Here is a 24,591-nt window from a genome sequence, read left to right as displayed (position 1 = left end):
CGGGGTAGGCCTCAGGCAATGGCCTGAGGCGGTGGATACTCGGCACGGTGTACTCCATGAGTACGCCGATTTTCGGGGGGCAAAGAATTAAAAAAACGGCGCCACTCCCAATTTCGGTGCCAAAATGGATTCTCCGCCCAGTCGCTGAATGCAATTTCAGCGTCAGTGAGCCGAGAATCCAGCCCCAGGAAACGGTATACTTTTACCCACTTCCTCAATCTTGCCTGCCACCTTCAATGATCTATACATTTATGCCTCCAGGTTTCTTTGCTCCTCTGCTCACCTTGGAATTGGGCCCTTAATTTTATATTGCCTCTCCTCCTTCTTCCTATCAAAATGAATCACTTCACATTTCTCGACATTAAGTTTAATTTGCCACTTGTCCACCCATTACACCAGTGTCTAAGTCCTCTTGGAATTTATTGCTATGCTCCTCACAGACAGAGAGTTGCAAGCACTCCTAAGCACTCATGTGGAGGGAAGGAAAGGACACCATGTATAGAGGTTGACTGGGAGGCAACGTGCAAGAGGGGCGATAGGATAAAGGTGAGGATGAATGTTGGTTCTTCATATGGGTTTGTGAGATGCTGTAAGTTGCGTTGTTTTGAGAAGTGCTTTTGTGGCGAATGTTGGACATGTCAAAGTATGGGGCTCAGCAACTGAATATGTTACATCACTCACCTATCACACCCTCTCGAGGTCCTGGATCCTCTTGGTGCACCGTCTCTGGTTGGAGGGACTCACCTGCTTGGTTGGAGAAGCTGTCCTCTTCCACCCGCCTTTGGGAAAGCTCACTTTGTTGCAACTCCTCAGATCCCACAGCAGGACCAAGTAGTCATAGACCTGGGGGGTGGGATGGGGTGGGGGGGGGGGGGGGGGACAACCTCTCTAGGTCTCCTCTCCATTCCTGTAGCTGCTGCACCCGCAAAATCCCAAGTGCCTTTGTAACCCTTGCCACCATCCCTTTAAATAGAAATTCTTCCTTTGATAGAATGGATGTATCATCATGCCCTCCTACCCTGATTGGTCAGGCATTTTCCGGATGGGACATAGGTGGTAAGTTTCACATTCATGTGTCTATTTATAAAACCCAGGATCACAAATGCTATTTTTTAATTGCTTTCTCAACCTACCCTACCACCCTCACCGATTTGTGTATATATACCTACCAGTCTCTCATTTCCAACATCCCTGACCCCTTCAGAATTGTGCATCAGTAGAATAGTTCATTATTTCTTTATATATTCTGATATTTTCTTTGATATTTCTTCTTTGCCTTAATAATTGCATTATTTCCTCTTCCCTTTGCTCATTATTATTCACTTTGTGCATCTCTTCTTTATCATTCATACACTTTGCATGTGCCTTTTACACCCTCCACTGTATGATGAAAAGTGAAGATGATTGCTGATGGTTGCAATGTTCAATTCTGTCTGCATTTCCTATAATAATGAAGCAGTCTATATCCACATGCAACAGCACCTGGACAACATTCAGGCTTGGGAAGTTATGTGACGTGTCACATTCACGCTACACAAGTGCTCAGCAATGGCCACCCCCAGCAAGAGAAAGTCAAACCACCTCCCTTTGATAAGCATTGAAATTACCATCATGAAATCCCCCACCATCAATATCCTGGGGATGGGACAGTGGGGGTGGGGGGGGGGGGGGGGGGCTGGGGGGGGGGGGGGGGGTGGGCACCTCCTGACTCACCAAAGCCATCTACAAGGCACAGGTCAATGAGATTGGTTTCAGAACCACTGCTTCTCTAGATACAAAATTTTCTAGAAGGGAAGGGTAACACAACGGGAAGTAAAATGGTTAATGGGAAGCAAGGCAACAGGTTAGCACGTGGGAAGTGGGTTCTACTAAATCGAAAGTTATGAAAAAAGATAAAGGGAAGAAGAACTCAGGAGATATTATTAATGGAGGTGTTGCGATTCAACAGGAAGGTATTCAAACTCGCATAAAGGCACTTTACCTAAATGCTTGTAGCATTCAAAACAAGATAAATTAGTTGACGGCACAAATGAGTATGATTTAATGGACATTACGGAGACATGGTTGCAGGCTGGCCACGACTGGGAGTTAAATACCAGGGATATCAGACTATTCGTGAGGACAGACAGGAAGGTAAGGGAGGTGGTGTAGCACTGAGATTTAAGGATGGCATCAGGCGGTAATGAGAGATGATATATGTTCTATAGAGAAAAAGGTTGAATCCATTTGGGTGGAATTAGAAATAGGAGAAAAGGTCACTGATGGGCGTAGTCTATAGGCCACCAAATAATAACATCCTGGTGGGACGTGCAATAAACAAAGAAATGACTGACGCATGTAAAAATGGTATGGCAATTATCATGGCGAGTGGGGGTGGGGGGGTTTAATCTACATGTCAATTGGACAAACCAGGTCGGTCAGGGCAGCCTTGAGGAGGAGTTCATAGAATGTATCCGTGATAGTTTTCTCGAACAGGATGTAATAGAACCTACGAGGGAGGAAGCTATCCTAGATCTGGTCCTGTGTAACGAGACAGTAATAATTAATGAACTCATAGTTAGAGACCCTCTCGGAAGGAGCGATCATAGTATGGTTGAATTTAAAATACAGATGGAGTGTGAGATGGTAAAATCCAATACCAGTGTCTTGTGCTTAAACAAAGGAGACTACAATGGGCTGAGGGTGTAGTTGGCTCGGGTAGATTGGGAGAAAGACTTTGTGGTGGGACAATTGAGGAACAGTGCAGGACTTTCAAAGAGACAGTGCTCAGAAAAAGTACATTTGTCCCATTGGGCAGACGTAGCATGGGTTCATGAAAGGCAGGTCACGTTTGACTAATTTAGTGGAATTCTTTGAGAACATTACAAGCATGGTGGACAATGGAGAACCGTTGGATGTGGTGTATCTGGATTTCCAGAAGGCATTCGACAAAGTGCCACACAAAAGGCTGCTCATAAGATGAAGGTCATGGCTTTACAGGTAATCTATTAGCATGGATAGAGGATTAGTTAACTGACAGAAAGCAAAGAGTGGAGATAAATGGGTGTTTTTCTGGTTGATGATCAGTAGCTGGTAGTGTGCCTCAGGGATCAGTGTTGGGTCTGCAATCGTTCACAATTTACATAAATGATCTGGAGTTGGGGACCGTGTAATGTGTCAAAGTTCGCAGATGACACTAAGATGACACTAAGATGAGTGGTAAGCCAAGTGTGCAGAGGACACTGAAAGTCTGCAGAGGGATATAGATAGTTTAAGTGAGTGGAGCTCAATGTTGATAAATGTGGGGTCATTTATTTTGGTAGGATTAACAGCAAAATGGACTATTATTTGAATGGTACAAAATTGCAGCATGCTGCTGTGCAGAGGGACCTGGGTGTCCTTGTGCATGAATCGCAAAAGGTTGATTTGCAGGTGTAGCAAGTAATTAAGAAGGCAAATGGAATTTTATCCTTCATTGCCAGTAGGATGGAGTCTAAAATCAGTGACGTTATGTTGCAACTATTTAGGGTGCTGGTGAGGCCACAACTGGAGTACTGTGTACAGTTTTGGCCTCCTTATTTTGAGAAAGAATGTACTGGCACTGGAGGGTGTGCAGAGGAGATTCACTAAGTTGATTCTGGAGTTGAGAGCTTTAGCTTATGAGGAGAGACTAAGTAGAATGGGACTATACTCATTGGAATAGAGAAGAATGAGTGGGTATCTTATAGAAACATATAGAATTATGAAGGGAATAGATAGAAGCAAGGAGGTTGTTTACACTGGTGGGTGAAACTAGATCTAGAGGGCGTAGCCTCAAAAGGAGGGAGAGCATATTTAGGACTGAGTTGAGGAGGAACTTCTTCGCCCAAAAGGTTGTAAATCTGTGGAATTTGTTGCCCAGTGAAGCAGTTGAGGCTACCCTGTTAAATGTTTTTAAGGCAAAGATAGATAGTGTGGTGACATGCCTGTAAGCAATATTGTAGATGGCTGGTGGTGCGACCTCCAACAGCAGGTGGTGGTACAGACCCACTATGTGGTCTCGAGACAGGGATCATGTGACAAGGCACTCAGATATAAGTGTGGGCACATCCGGTGATCTGCAGATGGTTATAAGATGTACAAGAGGACAGTCATGCTTAGGGATAGTTCCAGAGGAGAACAAAGAAACTCCATGATAACTTGCTCTGGAACAGATCGCTATCGTACCACATGTGATTTAATAAAGATTCTATCTGGGACAAGTCACAAGTCGTTTGGTAGATTCCTTGCTAGACATCGAATATCAACAGATAGATTTTTGTACAGTATAGGAATAAAAGGTTATGGTCAGTGGGCAGGTAAGTGGAGCTAAGAACACAAAAAAGATCAGCCATGATCTTATTGAATGGTGGAGCAGGCACAAGGGGCCAGATGGCCTACTCCTGCACCTAGTTCTTAAGTTCTTATACCCATTAGTGACCTAGACTTATTGTACGGGACTTATTGTAAAATTTGCAAATGATGCAAAACTTGGGAGGAGGTGAAGCAGGTACACAACATGATGAGGGCTAGAGTCCTGGGCATGAGGATGGTGAACGTGATTGGTGAGGGGGTGGGAGCGGTCCTGCAGTGATAGCGCCCTGGATGGCCACTGGCGATGTGTGCTCTCCTGCTCCACTGGGATGAGGTCTTGTTCCAGGAGACTGGGTGGCGCTACCAGGATGGCAGGGCCAATGTGCCAGGCTGGTGGTACCAAGGCGTCCGGGTGCCAGGAGAGTGCAAAGGCACAACCCTGCCCTATACCAGACCACCCGGGGGTCTCCAATGGTCTGGGTCATTTAAATATGCTGATCTGGTTCACGCCCGGTGAGGACGAGTTCCAAATCATGATGACTCGTGAGATTTTGTTGGATCTCACAAGACGTTTCGAGCCTCGCAAACCTCGCGAGACGCCTCTCACCAGATTCAATGGTCTCATCCCAACACCAAGTCGGGCACGACGAGCCCACTGAATCTCGCCCTCCAACACAGTTTAAAGCACGGGATCTCCCTTTTAAGACAGAGATGAGGAAAACATTTTTCGCTCAGGAGATTGTGAGTCTGTAGAACTCTCCCTCCTCTTTGGAGGAGACAAAGTCATTTAATATTTTTAATGCTGAGATTGACAAGGAAGCCATGGGGTATAGAGGGTAGGAAGCAAAGTGTAGCTGAGGCCACAATCAGATCAGCTATGAGTTTACTGAATGGTGGAGCAGGCCTGAGAGACTGAACAGCCTTCTCCTGTTCCTAATTCATATATGTTCGTGTAAGCTGGGGTTGTCGCCCTTGCAGTAAAGAAGGTTGAGAGGAAATCTGATACGGGTGTTCACAATTATGAGGGTTCTAACTATTGTTGAGAGGGTGAAATGGTTCCCCTTGGCAGAATGGCCAAGGACCAGAGGGCACTGACTGAAGGTGACAAATGCACCAAATACTGCCTGAGGAAATCTTTTTTAACACTGCAAGTGGTTATGATGCGAAAGCCCAAGATCTGATAGAATGGTGGAAGCCAATTCAATAGAGACTTTCAAAATGGAATAGGTGAAGTTACACAAAGGTAAAAAGATTGCGGGTTACAGAGTAAGGGTGGAGAGTGATACCAGCTGAATTGCTCGATTAGACACGCTGTGACGAACGGCCTTCTTCTGTGTTGTAACTGGCCAAATTAACAATAGAAGAATTAAAATGGGGATCAGAGAATAAACTCAAACAAAGTGATATGCAGTGGCAGGGACACTGAATACATACTTTGCCTCAGGTTTAAACTGTCAATTTCATTAAATCAGAATCAGTTGCGTGGGAAATGGAAAACTATCTCAACGATGGCAGTTTTCTAAAATTGGAGCCAAGGAACATTGCTTTGGGTGTAGAAGAACAAGTTTTACTCTGTATCTAATTACAATGGGCTTGACCTCAGATTGCTGGATGCTGACACTGAATGCCCAGAATAGAATCCTATTCTATTCACTAGCAGTAAAAGGAAAGAAGGAATTAGCTGGAATTCCTGAATGCCACCCATTGACCTTGGAGGAAATTCTCTTGTGCTCTTGTGTAAGGCATCTGGTGAGGATCTACCCATCGAAGGGCCAAAAGGCCTCCTCGGCGCAACATCGAGGGATGAAGGGCCTGTACTGCGCTGTAATGTTCTATGTTCTATGTTCATAGGTAATGTACTGACAGGAGTACATTACTGGAGGCCAGTGGAATCTGTGGACTAGGTGGAGATATTTGCCTTCAGTGAGAAGGAGATAAAATTGAGAAATGAAATCTTCACTAAGTTAAATTCAGCACCAGCTGAGAGCTGAGGAGTTGGGAAATCAGTATTTTCTGAACTGCAAGTATAGGATTGGCGACTTTTATTTTGTGATTATGTCCACAGCTGGCGCGTATATTTTTGTTAATACCCAGACAAAGATTTACTGACATATTTTACTCCCATATCCCAAGACAATCCATTTGCCTTCATTGCCGTAATGACAATTTGTATTTACAGAACTAACGAATTAAGGAGTTGCTCAAAGAGGATTTAAATACATTTTAATAATAACAGCAATATTAAATACACCCAATATTTAAAGCCAAAATATTTCAAGTGATAGAGGATACTCTTATTTAACCATTAATAAATTAAGCAGGCAAAAGCAAGAGAAGGGTTAGATTAGTGGTGTTGTTTCCAATCCACTGCTGGAACCTCAGTGTTTAAATCGCCGCCTTCCTTCTTGAGCCTAATGTAATTCAAGTCTACAAATCCAGAGTTGAATTTGTAGTATTTCTTCCAGAGAATCATTCAGTGAGTCAACCAATGGTCTTCCTGAAGTCCACACACATGTGCATGCGCACACACACATACACGCACATTGCTGTTCATGAATCCATTGTATTCACAGACTTTACATAGGCTTACCAACCTCTTTAAAGTGGGTACACTAACCCCCCTCAAAGAGGGCCCATCAATCTTCTGAAGAGGGGCTTTAGCAATCTTCTGTAAAATGTTCTCAATAATCTTCTTAAGATGAGATCACTAGTGCCTTTGAAAAGGACACACCAATCGTCTTAAAGTGGGCTCATAACCTTCTTTATATGACAAAAATATCTAAATGTAAGCACCACCAATTTAAGAAGCCAGTTAACAAGTGGTTCTTTATGCTACTAATAAAGTTTGTACTAATTTTAACGTGTCTTGGGAAATCATTGGTTTCTGTATTAACTTTTGTTGAGTTTGAATATCCAGAGTTTCAGATTATGCCTGGTCTTCAGTCCTTTGCTTGATCTTTCTCCTGATGCTCAAGGTTAGCGATGGAACTTTGCTCTGCGATTATATCCTACAAATGACGTGCACTTGGTCATACCTTTCTGTGTAATGAAGAAAACCCAATAAATATAGTGTACAGCAAAACTACTTTAGAATGACATCAGAAAGAATGGAACAAGAAGCATTCATTGAGCTGAGTGAAGGAGCAGATCAGGCTGAATTTAATGCAAGTAGCGGTGGTCCCAACAGCAAGCTGGAAAGCTGGGGGCAACCCCACCATTGTCATTTCCAGGAGCCCTGACCTGATTCTGTGGCCATCAGGCAATTTACTGAAGGCCATTGGGGCTTTTGTCATATTAAGGGCGGAGGTCCTGCCTCCCAGAAGTCCCAGCCAGTCGGAGGGCTGGCAAATCTTTCGTCCCAGTGGCCACTGCTGGCACTGCAGTTCCCAGGGAGCATTCAGTCAGTGAATTTCAAAACATAATTAAACTTTATTAAAGCTTTAACCATATTGGTAAGCTTTAATACCGGGAGTACGGTTTAATCCAAATAATGAGATTATCAGTTAATAAATAGAGAAATGTCAGTGCTGCTCAAAAGTGCATATCCTGTGCTATGTGGGAACACCAGAACACTTCCCATGTCTGGATATCCATTTGTGCAGGACATGTCATTAGTTGCAGCAGCTTGTACTCTGGGGTATGGAACTTGAGCAGCAGCTGGCATCACTGTGTCACATCCATGAGGTTGAGAGGTACATGTATAGCGTATTTATACATGTGGTCACCCCACATATGCAGGTATGCGGGAATAAAAGGAAAGTGTGACCTGCACTGCAGGAACTCACCAAAGCTCCTTAGACAGCACCTTCCAAACCTATGGCCACTACCATCTAGAAGGACAAAGGTTGCAGATACCTGGGAACACCACCACCTGCAAGTTCCCCTCCAAGTCACTCACCATTCTGACTTGGAAATGTTTTGCTGTTCCTTCACTGTCACTGGGTCAAAATCTGGAAATCTTTCCCTAACAGCACTGTGGGTGTACCTAAACCACATGGACGGCAGCCATTCAGGAAGGAAGTTCACCATCTTTTCAAGGGCAATTAGGGATGGGGAGCGCAGCCAGAGACAGGTCCATGGCACCATGGCTCAGCTGTACAGGGAGGTGCAAAGAGGAATGGAAGAGCTGATAGGTGATTTAATAGTTAGGGGAGCAGACAGGCTTTTCTGTGGTTGCAGACGTGAATCCAGTGTGATGTGTTGCCTCCCTGATGCCAGGGTCAAGGATGTCAGTGATTCTGAGGGAATAGGATGAACAGCCAGCAGTGATGATCCACATAGGTATTAGTGCCATAGGAAGAAAGCAGGAACTTGCCCTGCAATCTGACTTTAAGGGACTAGGTAGAAAATTAGCAAGCAGGACTTAAAAAGTAATAATCATCCAATTAATCCCAGAGCCACACGCATACGAGTACAGAAATGTAAGGAGAAGACAGACGATGCATGGCTGGAAAGGTGGTGCAGGAAGGAGGGTTTTAGATTCCTGGGACATTAAGTCTGGCTCTGGAGGAGATGGGACCTGTACAGGTCTGATGGAATCACCTACAAAGTGCTAGACACAGTTCCTGGTGGGTTTTGCTTGTGCTGTTGGGGAGGTTTAGGGTGTGGAAACCAGAAGATGATATTAGAGAGGAATACCAAGGTGCATAGAATATTAAAAAAGATAGATAGCAGTAGATTGGGAGTAGGAAGTTAATAGATGGGGCCAGAATAAAGGAAAAAGTAGAAGAGTCTAATTGTGGGTTACTGTGCAATCATGTGAATGCACAGATTGTGATTAATAAGACTGGTGAGTTGCAGGCGCAGATTGCACTGGGGTAATATGATGTTATGGCTGTAACACAGATCTGATTCAAAGAGGGGCAGGACTGAGAATTAAATGGCCCTGGATACAAGGTGTTTAGGAACAATAGCAAAGAAAGAAAGGCTGGTGGTGGTGGTGGTGGTGGTGGGGGGCGGGGGGGGGGGGGGGGGGGGGTATTGATTAAGGAGGGAGTGGAGTGTTGGAGAAAGAGAATGCCCCAGATTGGTCAAGGGCAGAAAGTATTTGGTTAGAGCTGAGGAACAAAAAAAGGGGGCGAAATTCTCCGGTATCGGCGCGATGTCCGCCGACTGGCGCCCAAAACGGCGCAAATCAGTCGGGCATCGCGCCGCCCCAAAGGTGCGGAATGCTCCGCATCTTGGGGGGCCGAGCCCCAACCTTAAGGGGCTAGGCCCCCGCCGGACGAATTTCCGCCCCGCCAGCTGGCGGAAAAGGCCTTTGATGCCCCGCCAGCTGGCGCGGAAATGACATCTCCGGGCGGCGCATGCGCGGGAGCGTTAGTGGCTGCTGACGGCATTCCCGCGCATGCGCAGTGGAGGGAGTCTCTTCCGCCTCCGCCATGGTGGAGACCGTGGTGAAGGCGGAAGGGAAAGAGTGCCCCCATGGCACAGGCCCGCCCGCGGATCGGTGGGCCCCGATCGCGGGCCAGGCCACCGTGTGGGCACCCCCAGGGGCCAGATGGCCCCACACCCCCCTCAGGACCCCGGAGCCCGCCCGCGCCGCCTTGTCCCGGAGAATCGCGGGGGGGGGGGGGGGAGGGCCCGCCAACCGGTGCGGCGCGATTCCCGCCCCCGCCCGAATATCCGGTGCCAGAGAATTCGGCAACCGGCGGGGGCGGGATTCACGCCAGCCCCCGGCGATTCTCCGACCCGACGGGGGGGTCGGAGAATCTCGCCCAGTGTACCCAACTCTCCCCGCCCTGGGACATAGAATTATAGAATTTACAGTGCAGAAGGAAGCCATTTGGCTCATCGGGTCTGCACCGACGCACTGAAAGAGCTCATTTGAGCGTGAAATGGCTATGCCGATCACGGCGTTAGCAGAGATGTGTTCCCCACTGACACTCGGAATAGCGGGAAATGAATAGGAGAACATTTAGGGGACAGTGATCATTGTATCATACATTGTAGGCTGACTATAGAAAAGAACAAAGAAAAACCCAGAGTAAGAAAGATTAACTGGGGAAATTAAACAACTTCAATGGAGCTAGGCTGAATCAATTGGAGTCGAAGGTTGGCAGGAAAAACAGTATCTGATCAATGGGGTATCTTCAAAGAAGAGATGACTCTGGCACAGTCGAGGTATAGTTCCTTGAAAGGGAAAGGTAGGGCAAACAAATCCAGTGCTCACTGGATGAAAAAGGATATGGAAATTAAAATACAGAAGAAAAAGTGTGCTTATGACAGGTGTCAGGTAGAAAATACAATTGAGGACCAAGCTAAATGTAAACGGTTTAGAGGGGAGGTGAAGAAGCAAATAAGAGAAGCAAAGAAGGAGTATGAAAAGAGACTGGCAGCTAACAAAAGGGAATCCCAAAGTCTTCCATAGACATATAAATAGTAAAAGGGTGATTAAAGGAGTATTCGGGTTAATTAGAGACCTAAAAATGGATTTACACAAGGGAGCAGAGGACACAGCTGAGGTGCAAAATGTATACTTTGAATCTGCCTTTATGAAGGAAGAAGTTGCTACCCTGGCCACAGTAAAAGATAAGGTAAGTTCAGACGCGAGATCGATTCATAATTGAAAAGGAGGTATTGGGTAGGTTATCTGTACTTGAAGTTGATGGGCCACCAGAACTGGGAGAGTTCAGCATCCAAGGATACTGAGAGGAGTGGAAATTGCAGAGGCACAGGCCATAATTTCTTTAGTCTTCCTTAGATTCAGGGTGGTCCCAGAGGACTGGAGATTTACAAACGTTATGCCCGTGTTCAAAAAAAGGGTGTAATTATCACCCCAGCAATTCCACGGCAGTCAGTTTGACCTCGATGGTGGGGAAACATCCAGAAACAATTGTTCAGGATAAAATTAACAGTCACATGGACGAATGCGGGTTAATTAAGGAAAGTCAGCATGGGTTGTTTAACTGGAGTTTTTTTCAAGCAATAACCGAGAAGGCTTTTGAGGGCAATGTCGTTAATGTACATTAAAAAAAACAATTACAGGATGTGGATGCAGAAGGACAGAAGCAAATAGGGGGTTCTTTAAATAGCTTTCGACTTCCGGAGGCGGCCATGGAGGAGTAGGTCACACATTTGATAGCTCCCGCCTGTGACGGACTTTTGGACCTTTCCCCCCCCCGGGTTTTTTCCAGATTTTATGGGATAAATCAGTGAAGAGTGAGACAGTGAGGAGAAATCCCCCTCCGGCGTATGGAGAATTGGACTAGACGTGGCCGTGTGAGACGACAAAGTCCTATAAGGGAGACGCAAGCAGAGCCGGCAACGCGGGAAAGCATGGCGGAGAGCAAGGGCCGCGGGGAGACGGCACAGTGGTCGACGGAGCAGCTGGTGAAGTTTTTTGAGGATTGCTTCGCCAAGGTGCAGGAGGACACGTTGGACCCGATTAAGGCTTCGATTTATCAAGTTGTGCAGAATCAAGAGACCCACGGAAGAGCGATCCAGGAGGTGGAGAAAAAGATGTCCGAGCACGAGGAGTACATAACCTTGTTGGAGACCAAGGTGGAGATGATGAACGACCACCAGAAATGAATGCAGGAGAAGCTGGAGGACCTGCAGAACAGGTCCAGGAGGCAGAATCTTAGAATTGTCGGCCACCCTGAAGGCAGTGAGGGATTGGATGCGAGGACTTATGTGACGGACATGTTGGAGAAGCTGATGCTGGCTGAGGCGTTCCCTCGGCCCCTGGAAGTGGATAGAGCGCACAGAGCCCGAGCGACCGTGCCGCCGAGGGCGATGGTAGTACGCTTTCACCGATTCCTGGACAAGGAACACGTTCTGCGATGGGCCAAGAAGGAACGGAGCAGCAAGTGGGAGAACTGTGAGCTGCGCATTTATCAGGACCTGGGTGCGGATTTGGCCAAGAGGCGAGCTGGGTTTAATCAGGCAAAAACAGCCCTCTTTAAGAAGGGGGTGAAGTTTGGGATGCTGTTCCCAGCCCGTCTGTGGGTCACACATGAGGAATGGGACTTCTACTTCGAAACACCAGACAAAGTATGGACTTTTATTAAAGAAAAGAGGCTGGAGGCGAATTAAAAGACACTGAAGCCTTGGAAAGTACTTTGGTCGCGATTTGTTGTGCTGGGCTGTATAAGTATAAATAGTGCTATGTGTAATAAGGGGATGTTTGGATGCTAAAGGTAACTTTGTCTTGCAGGGAGCTGGTTGGAGGGAGGATGGTCTTTGGGCTTGGTTCTACTTTTTGGGTGTTTTTTTTTCTAATGTGGCTGTTTCTTCACTGTTTTTTTCTGATGTTGGTTTACTGGGGAATGTGATGCTTTTAATATGTTTGTCCAAATGGGGGGAGAGGGTTACAATGGGGAGACAAACTGCTTGGTGCCAGGGGTGGACGCTATCAAGTCAGCATGGGTCAGCTGACTCTCAGAAGCGCAGTGGGGGGTGAGCATGTTTTAAGCTGGAGCTTGACTTGGGGGGATGGATTTCTAGTGTTGTTGCTAGGGGAGGGAGGGGGCTTTGCTGACGGAGAGGAACTGTTACTACGGGCCAAATGGGAGGTCGGGAACGGCAAATGCCTGAAGGGGGGGAGGGGGCTCGAGAAGGCGGAGGGCGTGAGCCAGAGGCTGGCCTAAAAAGGGTGATGGCTAGTCGGCGGGGGCGAGGGGAAGTCCCCCGACCAGGCTGATTGCATGGAACGTCAGAGGGCTGAATGGGCCGGTCAAGGGGGATTGCGTGTTCGCACATTTGAGGGGGCTGAAGGCAGATGTGGCAATGCTACAAGAAACACACCTAAAGGTTACAGACCAGATGAGATTGAGGAAGGGGTGGGTTAGCCAAGTATTCCGCTCAGGGCTGGACTCAAAGACCAGGGGGGTAGCGATCTTGATCAACCAACGAGTGGCATTCGAGGCAGGGAGAATCGTGTCAGACAAGCGGGGCAGGTATATAATGGTGAGTGGGAAGCTGGAGGGGGTGCGGGTGGTACTCGTGAACGTATATGCTCCGAATTGGGGCGATGTGGAATTTATGAGGCGGGTGTTAGGTAAGATCCCAGATTTAGAGTCACATAACCTGATCATGGGAGGAGACTTTAACACAGTCATTGATCCGGAATTGGACCAGTCAAAATCCAGGACAGGGAGGAGGCCGGCTGCGGCAAAGGAATTGAAGGGGTTTGTGGCACAGATGGGGGGAGTAGACCCATGGAGGTTTGCATGGCCAAGGGCGGAGGAGCTTTCCATTTACTCACCTGTCCACAAGGTATACTCTCGCATCGACTTTTTTGTTCTGAGCAGGGCGCTAATACCAGAGGTGGTGGACACTGAGTACTCGGCAATCGCAGTGTCGGATCATGCCCCGCATTGGGTGGATCTACGGGTTAGTGTGGAGAGAGGACAACGTCCGCTGTAGAGACAGGATGTGGGGTTGCTAGCGGACGAAGCGATCTGTGGGCGGGTTAACAAGTCCATCCAGAACTACCTGGAAACAAATGATACGGGGGAGGTCTCCACAGCGACTGTTTGGGAAGCTCTGAAGGCAATTGTCAGAGGGGAATTAATCTCGATACGGGCCCACAGAGAAAAGGCGGAACGGGCTGAGAGGGATAGGTTAGTGGAGGAGATACTCCAGGTGGACAGGTGAAACTCGGAGGCCCCAGACGCGGGGCTACTGAGGGAGCGGCGGAGGTTACAGGTGGAGTTTGGGCTGTTGACCACAGGGAAAGCAGTGGAACAGCTGAGGAAAGCAAGGGGGTCGATTTATGAGTGCGGGGAAAAGGCAAGCAGAATGTTGGCGCACCAGCTCAGGAAAAGAGAGGCAGCCAGGGAGATAGGGAGAGTAAAGAGTAGAGGTGGGAATACTGTCCTGGATCCAGCGGGGATGAACGAGGTGTTTAAGGACTTCTATAGTAAATTATATGAGTCGGAAACCCAGGCTGAGGTGGAGGGGGTGAGGCAGTTTTTGGATCAGTTGAGGTTTCCGAGGGTAGATGAGGATGGTGGAAGGGCTGGGAGCCCCAATTGAGATTGAGGAAATAATCAAGGGGCTGGAGGGCATGCAGTCGGGCAAGGCCCCGGGGCCTGATGGCTACCCGGTGGAATTCTATAAGAAGTTTTCAGAAATATTGAGCCCACTGCTGGTGAGGACATTTAATGAAGCAGGAGAGAAGGGAGTCCTCCCCCCAACAATGGCGCAGGCCTCGATTTCATTGATCCTTAAAAGGGAGAAGGATCCGGAGCAATGCGGGTCATACAGGCCGATTTCTCGACTAAATGTGGATGCCAAACTGCTGGCTAAGATACCGGCCACAAGGATAGAGGACTGTGCCCCGGGGGCGATAGGGGAAGACCAGATGGGATTTGTTCAGGGCAGGCAACTCAAGGCCAATGTACGATGGTCGGGTGGAGTGGAATTACCTGTGGGGGACGCTGGGAAGGTTTGGGTTTGGTGAAGGCTTTATTGACTGGTCTATCAGGCACCAGTAGTGAGTGTGCGTACGAACCGGCTGAGGTCGGGGTACTTTAAACTACACCGAGGGACGAGGCAAGTGTGCCCCATCTCCCCGTTACTGTTTGCTCTGGCCATAGAGCCATTGGCCATGGCGTTAAGAGCCTCTAGGAACTGGAAAGGGCTGGTTCAGAGGGGGTGCGGAGCACCGGGTTTCGCTTTACGCAGATGACCTGCTGTTGTATATTTCAGACCCGTTAGAGGGGATGTGGGAAGGAATGCGAATCTTGGGGAAATCTGGTAATTTTTCGGGGTATAAATTGAACATGGGGAAAAGCAAGATGTTCGCGATCCAGGCAAGAGGACAGGAGAAGAGACTGCCAGAGCTGCCGCTTAGACTGGTCGGGAAGAGCTTTCGGTAACTGGGAATCCAGGTGGCCTGGGAATGGGAGGCACTGCACAAGTTAAACCTATCCCGGCTGACAGAACAAATGGAGGGGGACTTTAAGAGATTAAACATGCTCCCACTATCACTGGCAGGTGAAAATGACGGTCCTCCCCAGATTTCTGTTAGTCTTTCAGTGCCTCCCCATCTTCATCCCAAAGGCCTTTTTCAAGCAGGTGAATAAGGTTATTTCGTGCTTTTTGTGGGCGAGTAAAACCCCGCAAGTGAAGAAAGTGTTGCTAGGGCGCAGTCGGGAGGAGGTTGGGTTGGTGCTGCCAAACGTCTGCAATTACTACTGGGTGGCTAATATAGCCATGATTAGGAAGTGGGTAGTGAGGGCGGGGTCGGTGTGGGAGCGGATAGAGGTGGCATCATGCAAAGACACCAGTTTGGGAGCACTGATTGTCATAATATGCAACCATGCACATCATGAGGTAAAAACAGGCAGTGACAGTCACCCAGATTAACCAATCAACATACAGGAAAGAACACAACCAATCACCAGACAGAACACCAGAGGGCACACGAGGCATCAGCACTCCGCCTCTTTCCACTGGTGACAACTGTAGTGACAGTCACGGTGTATATATCAGTCAGCACCTTCTACACGTGGATCAGAGCTAGCCTGGTCTCGTAAGTTAGAGTTAGTACACTAAGTAGTAGAGTGTCAACCCTACTGTCTTCAGGTGATGTCCCGGAGGACTGGAGAATAGCCAATGATGTTCCTTTGTTTAAGAAGGGTAGCAAGGATAATCCAGGGAACTACAGGCCGGTGAGCCTTACATCAGTGGTAGGGAAATTACTGGAGAGAATTCTTCGAGACTGGATCTACTCCCATTTGGAAGCAAATGGACGTATTAGTGAGAGGCAGCACGGTTTTGTGAAGGGAGGTCGTGTCTCACTAACTTGATAGAGTTTTTCGAGGAGGTCACAAAGATGATTGATGCAGGTAGGGCAGTGGATGTTGTCTATATGGACTTCAGTAAGGCCTTTGACAAGGTCCCTCATGGCAGACTGGTACAAAAGCTGAAATCACACGGGATCAGGAGTGAGCTGGCATACAGAACTGGCTAGGTCTAATGCAGGTAGGGAATATACAGTTCCCTATATACAGTGAATGGTAGAACACGCAAGAGTATTGAAAGTCAGAGAGATCTAGGTGTACAAGTCCACATAGAATCATAGAATCATAGAAGTTTACAGCATGGAAACAGGCCCTTCGGCCCAACCAGTCCATGCCGCCCAGTTTTTACCATTCAGCTAGTCCCAGTTGCCCGCACTTGGCCCATAACCCTCTATACCCATCTTACCCATGTAACTATCTAAATGCTTTTTTTTTTTTATAAATATTTTATTGAAAATTTTTGGTCAACCAACACAGTACATTGTGCATCCTTTACACAACCTTATAACAACACAGATAACAATGACCTATTTTATATAAACAAAAAAACAAAAAATAAATAAATATTAAATAACAAAAATGAAAACTAGCCCTAATTGGCAACTGCCTTGTCACAAGCTACACCCCCCCCCCCGCCCACCCACCCCCATCCCTCCCCCCCCCCCCCCCCAAAATCCTGGGCTGCTGCTGCTGCCTTCTTTTTTCCCCCATCTATCTATCCGCAAGATATTCGACGAACGGTTGCCACCGCCTGGTGAACCCTTGAGCCGACCCCCTTAGGACGAACTTAATCCGCTCTAGCTTTATGAACCCCGCCATGTCATTTATCCAGGTCTCCACCCCCGGGGGCTTGGCTTCTTTCCACATTAACAATATCCTGCGCCGGGCTACTAGGGACGCAAAGGCCAAAACATCGGCCTCTCTCGCCTCCTGCACTCCCGGCTCTTGTGCAACCCCAAATATAGCCAACCCCCAGCTTGGTTCGACCCGGACTCCTACTACTTTTGAAAGCGCCTTTGTCACCCCCATCCAAAACCCCTGTAGTGCCGGGCATGACCAAAACATATGGGTATGGTTCGCTGGGCTTCTCGAGCACCTCGCACACCTATCCTCCACCCCCAAAAATTTACTGAGCCGTGTTCCAGTCATATGTGCCCTGTGTAATACCTTAAACTGAATCAGGCTTAGCCTGGCACACGAGGACGACGAGTTTACCCTGCTTAGGGCATCTGCCCACAGCCCCTCCTCGATCTCCTCCCCTAGCTCTTCTTCCCATTTCCCTTTTAGTTCATCCACCATAGTCTCCCCTTCGTCCCTCATTTCCCTATATATATCTGACACCTTACCATCCCCCACCCATTTCTTTGAGATCACTCTGTCCTGCACCTCTTGTGTCGGGAGCTGCGGAAATTCCCTCACCTGTTGCCTCGCAAAAGCCCTCAATTGCATATACCTGAATGCATTCCCTTGGGGCAACCCATATTTCTCGGTCAGCGCTCCCAGACTTGCGAACTTCCCATCCACAAATAGATCTTTCAGTTGCGTTATTCCTGCTCTTTGCCACATTCCATATCCCCCATCCATTCCCCCCGGGGCAAACCTATGGTTGTTTCTTATCGGGGACCCCCCCAATGCTCCAGTCTTTCCCCTATGTCGTCTCCACTGTCCCCAAATCTTCAGTGTAGCTACCACCACCGGGCTTGTGGTGTAGTTCCTCGGTGAGAACGGCAATGGGGCTGTCACCATAGCCTGCAGGCTAGTCCCCCTACAGGACGCCCTCTCTAATCTCTTCCACGCCGCTCCCTCCTCCTCTCCCATCCACTTACTCACCATTGAAATATTAGCGGCCCAATAGTACTCACTTAGGCTCGGTAGTGCCAGCCCCCCCCTATCCCTACTACGCTGTAAGAATCCCTTCCTCACTCTCGGAGTCTTCCCGGCCCAAACAAAACCCATGATACTCTTTTCTATCCTTTTAAAAAAAGCCTTTGTGACCACCACCGGGAGGCACTGAAACACAAAGAGGAATCTCGGGAGGACCACCATCTTAACCGCCTGCACCCTCCCTGCCATTGACAGGGCTACCATATCCCATCTCTTGAAATCTTCCTCCATCTGTTCCACCAACCGCGTTAAATTTAGCCTGTGCAATGTGCCCCAGTTCTTAGCTATCTGGATCCCCAGGTAACGAAAGTCTCTTGTTACCTTCCTCAACGGTAGGTCCTCTATTTCTCTACTCTGCTCCCCTGGATGCACCACAAACAGCTCACTCTTCCCCATGTTCAATTTATACCCTGAAAAATCCCCAAACTCCCCAAGTATCCGCATTATTTCTGGCATCCCCTCCGCCGGATCCGCCACATATAGTAGCAAATCATCCGCATACAAAGATACCCGGTGTTCTTCTCCTCCCCTAAGTACTCCCCTCCATCTCTTGGAACCCCTCAGCGCTATCGCCAGTGGCTCAATCGCCAGTGCAAACAGTAATGGGGACAGAGGACATCCCTGCCTTGTCCCTCTATGGAGCCGAAAATATGCCGATCCCCGTCCATTCGTGACCACACTCGCCACTGGGGCCCTATACAATAGCTGCACCCATCTAACATACCCCTCTCCAAAACCAAATCTCCTCAACACCTCCCACAAATAATCCCACTCCACTCTATCAAATGCTTTCTCGGCGTCCATCGCCACTACTATCTCCGTTTCACCCTCTGGTGGGGCCATCATCATTACCCCTAACAGCCTCCGTATATTCGTGTTCAGCTGTCTCCCCTTCACAAACCCAGTTTGGTCCTCGTGAACCACCCCCGGGACACATTCCTCTATTCTCATTGCCATTACCTTGGCCAGGACCTTGGCATCCACATTTAGGAGGGAAATTGGTCTGTAGGACCCGCATTGTAGCGGGTCCTTTTCCTTCTTTAAGAGAAGCGATATCGTTGCTTCAGACATAGTCGGGGGCAGTTGTCCCCTTTCCTTTGCCTCGTTAAAGGTCCTCGTCAGTACCGGGGCGAGCAAGTCCAAATATTTTCTGTAGAATTCAACTGGGAATCCGTCCGGTCCCGGGGCCTTTCCCGTCTGCATGTTCCTAATTCCTTTCACCACTTCTTCTACCTCGATCTGTGCTCCCAGTCCCACCCTTTCCTGCTCTTTCACCTTGGGAATTTCCAGCCGATCCAAAAAGTCCATCATTCTCTCCCTCCCATCCGGGGGTTGAGCTTCATATAATTTTTTATAAAATGTCCTGAACACTTCATTCACTCTCTCTGCTCCCCGCTCCATCTCTCCTTCCTCGTCCCTCACTCCCCCTATTTCCCTCGCTGCTCCCCTTTTCCTCAATTGGTGTGCCAGCAATCTGCTCGCCTTCTCCCCATATTCATACTGTACACCCTGCGCCTTCCTCCATTGTGCCTCTGCAGTGTCTGTAGTCAGCAAGTCAAATTCCACATGCAGCCTTTGCCTTTCCCTGTACAATCCCTCCTCCGGTGCTTCCGCATATTGTCTGTCCACCCTCAAAAGTTCTTGCAGCAACCGCTCCCGTTCCTTACTCTCCTGCTTCCCTTTATGTGCCCTTATTGATATCAGCTCCCCCCTAACCACCGCCTTCAACGCCTCCCAGACCACTCCCACCTGGACCTCCCCATTGTCATTGAGTTCCAAGTACTTTTCAATACATCCCCTCACCCTTAGACACACCCCCTCATCCGCCATTAGTCCCATGTCCATTCTCCAGGGTGGGCGCCCTCCTGTTTCCTCCCCTATCTCCAAGTCCACCCAATGGGGCATGATCCGAAATGGCTATAGCCGTATATTCCGTTCCCCTCACCTTCGGGATCAATGCCCTACCAGCACAAAAAAGTCTATGCGCGAATAGACTTTATGGACATAGGAGAAAAACGAGAACTCCTTACTCCTAGGTCTACTGAATCTCCACGGGTCCACACCTCCCATCTGCTCCATAAAATCCTTAAGCACCTTGGCTGCTGCCGGCCTCCTACCAGTCCTGGACTTCGACTATCCAGCCCTGGTTCCAACACCGTGTTAAGGTCTCCCCCCATTATCAGCTTTCCCGTCTCTAGGTCCGGAATGCGTCCTAGCATTCGCCTCATAAAATTGGCATCATCCCAGTTCGGGGCATACACGTTTACCAAAACCACCATCTCTCCCTGTAGTTTGCCACTCACCATCACGTATCTGCCCCCGTTATCCGCCACTATAGTCTTTGCCTCGAACATTACCCGCTTCCCCACTAATATAGCCACCCCCCTGTTTTTCGCATCCAGCCCCGAATGGAACACCTGCCCCACCCATCCTTTGCGCAGCCTAACCTGGTCTATCAGTTTCAGGTGCGTTTCCTGTAACATAACCACATCTGCTTTAAGTTTCTTAAGGTGTGCGAGTACCCGTGCCCTCTTTATCGGCCCGTTGAGCCCTCTCACGTTCCACGTGATCAGCCGAATTGGGGGGCTTCCCACCCCCCCCCCCTTGCCGATTAGCCATCATCTTTTTCCAGCTTCTCACCCAGTTCCCACGCAGCTGTATCTCCCCCAGGCGGTGCCCCCCCGCCCATCCTCTCCCGTACCCACTCCCCCCTTTCCCCAGCAGCAGCAACCCAGTAATTCCCCCCTCCCACCCCCCCCCCCGCTAGACCCCCCGCTAGCGTAATTACTCCCCCCATGTTGCTCCCAGAAGTCAGCAAACTCTGGCTGACCTCGGCTTCCCCCCGTGACCACGGCTCGCACCGTGCGACGCCCCCTCCTTCCTGCTTCTCTATTCCCGCCATAATTATCATAGCGCGGGAACCAAGCCCGCGCTTCTCCCTTGGCCCCGCCCCCCATGGCCAACGCCCCATCTCCTCTCCCTCCCCACCTCCCCCCATCACCACCTGTGGGAGAGAGAAAAGTTACCATATCGCAGGATTAGAACATAAAACCCCTCTTCGCCCCCCACATTCGCCCCACCACTTTGTCCAAACGTTCTTTTTAATAGTCCACTCATTCCAGTTTTTCTTCTACAATAAAAGTCCACGCTTCATCCGCCGTCTCAAAGTAGTGGTGCCTCCCTTGATATGTGACCCACAGTCTTGCCGGTTGCAGCATTCCAAATTTTATCTTCCTTTTATGAAGCACCGCCTTGGCCCGATTAAAGCTCGCCCTCCTTCTCGCCACCTCCGCACTCCAGTCTTGATAAACGCGGATCACCGCGTTCTCCCATTTACTGCACCGAGTTTTCTTCGCCCATCTAAGGACCATTTCTCTATCCTTAAAACGGAGGAATCTCACCACTATGGCTCTGGGAGTTTCTCCTGCTCTCGATCCTCGCACCATAACTCGGTACGCTCCCTCCACCTCCAACGGACCCGTCGGGGCCTCCGCTCCCATTAACGAGTGCAGCATCGTGCTCACATATGCCCCGACGTCCGCCCCCTCCACACCTTCAGGAAGACCAAGAATCCTCAGGTTGTTCCTCCTTGCGTTGTTTTCCAGTGCCTCCAACCTCTCCACACATCGTTTCTGATGTGCCTCCTGTATCTCCGTCTTCACCACCAGGCCCTGTATATCGTCCTCATTCTCGGCTGCCTTCGCCTTCACGACCCGAAGCTCCTGCTCCTGGGTCTTTTGTTCCTCCTTTAGCCCTTCGATCGCCTGTAGTATCGGGGCCAACAGCTCTTTCTTCATTTCCTTTTTTATCTCCTCCACGCAGCATTTCAAGAACTCTTGTTGTTCAGGGCCCCATATGAAACTGCCACCTTCCGACGCCATCTTGGTTTTTGCTTGCCTTCCTTGCCGCTGTTCCAAAGGATCCGCTGCAATCCGGCCACTTTCCTCTCCTTTTTCCATCCGTGTCCAGGGGGAATTCCCTTCTGGTTTACCGCACGATGTTTTTAGCCGTTAAAATTGCTGTTGGGGCTCCTATCAAGAGCCCAAAAGTCCGTTCCACCGGGAGCTGCCGAAACGTGCGACTCAGCTGGTCATCGCCGCACCCGGAAGTTCTAAATGCTTTTTAAAAGACACAATTGTACCCGCCTCTACTACTACCTCTGGCAGCACATTCCAGACACTCACTACCCTCTGAGTGAAGAAATTGCCCCTCTGGGCCCTTCTGAATCTCTCCCCTCTCACCTTAAACTTATGCCTATGCCCTCTAGTTTTAGACTCCCCTACCTTTGGGAAAAGATGTTGACTATCTACTTTATCTATGCCCCTCATTATTTTATAGACCTCTATAAGATCACCCCTAAGCCTCCTACGCTCCAGGGAAAAAAGTCCCAGTCTATCCAGCCTCTCCTTATAACACATGTCACTGAAAGGGGCAACACAGGTGGAGAAGGTAGTCAAGAAGGCATACGGCATGCTTGTCTTCATTGGCAGGGGCATTGGGTATAAGAATTGGCAAGTCATGCTGCAGCTGTATAGAACCTTAGTTAGGCCATACTTGGAGTATAGTGTTCAATTCTGGTCACCACACTACCAGAAGGATCTGGAGGCTTTAGAGAGGGTGCAGAAGAGATTTACCAGAATGTTGCCTGGTATGGAGGGCATTAGCATTGAGGAGCGGTTGAATAAACTCGGTTTGTTCTCACTGGAACGACGGAGGTTGAGGGGCGACCTGATAGAGGTCTACAAAATTATGAGGGGCATAGACAGAGTGGATAGTCAGAGGCTTTTCCCCAGGGTAGAGGGGTCAATTACTAGGGGACATAGGTTTAAGGTGCGAGGGGCAAGGTTTAGAGTAGATGTACGAGACAAGTTTTTTACACAGAGGGTAGTGGGTGCCTGGAATTCGCTGCTGGAGGAGGTGGTGGAAGCAGGGACGATAGTAACATTTAAGGGGCATCTTGACAAATACATGAATAGGATGGGAATAGAGGGATACGGACCCCGGAAGTGTAGAAGATTGTAGTTTAGTCGGGCAGCATGGTCGGCACGGGCTTGGAGGGCCGAAGGGCCTGTTCCTGTGCTGTACTTTTCTTTGGTCTTTGTTCACAGCCAGCTGTGTGCATTGTTACAGAAGTTCAATAAATCGCATTGAACCAACGCCTACGTTTGGTGTGTGCTTTACAGTTCATCTGCATCCTGTTGCAGTCCGTGTTACCCAGGGTGAATAACACGACATGATACCAGGAGTCTACTTCATCTAAGTAATTTACCTTGAATAATTCAGGTAGGACCAGCGGTGGATGTAGTGCCTTCCAGCGGTATAGAGAAGGTCCAGGCCCCTGCACAGCTCCGGATCTCTGGAAATCTCGGCGCCAACTGGCGGGTCTTCAAGCAGAAACTCAGTCTATACATTGAGGCCTTGGGCCTCGAGGATGCGTCCGATGCCAGAAAAATCGTGCTGCTCCTATCGACTGCGGGGGACCAGGCCATCCAAATCTTCAATTCGCTCACTTTTGCCGACGGTGACGACAAGACCAAGTTCCAGGCTGTGTTAGCCAAATTCGACAGTCAATGTGAAGTCGAAACGACGAGAACTTTGAGCGCTATGTCTTCCAGCAACGCCTTCAGGGTAAAGATGAGCCTTTCCAACCCTTTCTAACTCATCTCCGCATATTAGCGCAATCCTGCAACTATGGTGACATCGCTGATTCCCTCATCAGGGGTCAGATCGTGTTTGGGGTTCACTCCGACGCCCTGCAGGAGCAGCTCCTAAAAATAAAAAACATGACCCTGCCAGTAGCCATCAAGACGTGTAAAGTGCATGAACAGGTGAAAAGTCGCTACTCCCGCCTTAAATCGGCAGAACAGGACCAACTTGCCTCCCACGAGGCAGAGTGTGTGCAGGCCATCGCCCGAATGCGGCGCCTTAGCATCGATGAAGGTGGCCATTTCGCCCGCTTTTCCCGGGGTCCCACGCATGCGAACCACGGGCGGGAGAACGAAGCTGCCGAAGACCACACTGCGCAGGTGCGAGCGGCGGCTGACCACACTGCCCATGTGCGTCGACGCACGGAGCATTACGACGTCAACGTCATGACGTGCCCGAACTGCGGCACCGCCCACTTAAAGCGGCAATGCCCTGCAAGAGGCAGGCGATGTTTAAATTGTGGGAAGCCTGGCCATTATGCAGCCTTGTGCAGGTCTGCACCTCCGATCGTGGGCCAGCGATCCCAGTTCCAACGCAAACGCGTTTGAAATGTGCAGCAAAAGTTGCTGGATTCGGAACCTGGTAACACCACGGATCCAGAGGACGACTGCCTGGAGTACACATATCGCGTGGGCATCATTACCACGTATGACAGGGCCTCGTCAAATTCAGCAACATGCCTGCCCATCCTCAACGTGGATTCTGCGGACGAATGGCGTGCTGTCGTACAAGCCAACCAATGCAGCATCCGGTTCAAGCTGGACACTGGTGCTTCAGCCAATCTCATATCTCAAGCAGATCTTGCTCACATCCAATGGCAGCCAAAAATTCTTCCGCCTGCCTGCCAGCTGCTTGATTATAATGGCAATGCCATTACTGCGTTAGGGTCTTGTCACCTGCATGTCTCCAACAAGGCCATCAAAGCCACACTGCGATT

General features: G+C 49.1%; 1 protein-coding gene across 2 annotated transcripts in view; it reads right to left on the bottom strand.

The window, feature by feature from the left end:
* Window positions 1-6,470: 6,470 nt before the first annotated feature.
* Window positions 6,471-24,591, bottom strand: part of skor2 (SKI family transcriptional corepressor 2) — a 55,985-nt gene continuing 37,864 nt past the window's right edge. For both annotated transcript variants that reach the window (XM_072497451.1, XM_072497452.1), the window contains one exon: window positions 6,471-7,350. The gene's annotated coding sequence lies outside the window, so the exon portion shown is untranslated. The remainder of the gene's footprint in view (window positions 7,351-24,591) is intronic.

The sequence above is a fragment of the Scyliorhinus torazame genome, chromosome 3, assembly GCF_047496885.1.
Source record: "Scyliorhinus torazame isolate Kashiwa2021f chromosome 3, sScyTor2.1, whole genome shotgun sequence".
NCBI classification, from domain to species: Eukaryota; Metazoa; Chordata; class Chondrichthyes; order Carcharhiniformes; family Scyliorhinidae; genus Scyliorhinus; species Scyliorhinus torazame.
This window is presented reverse-complemented; position numbering and strand designations above follow the sequence as displayed.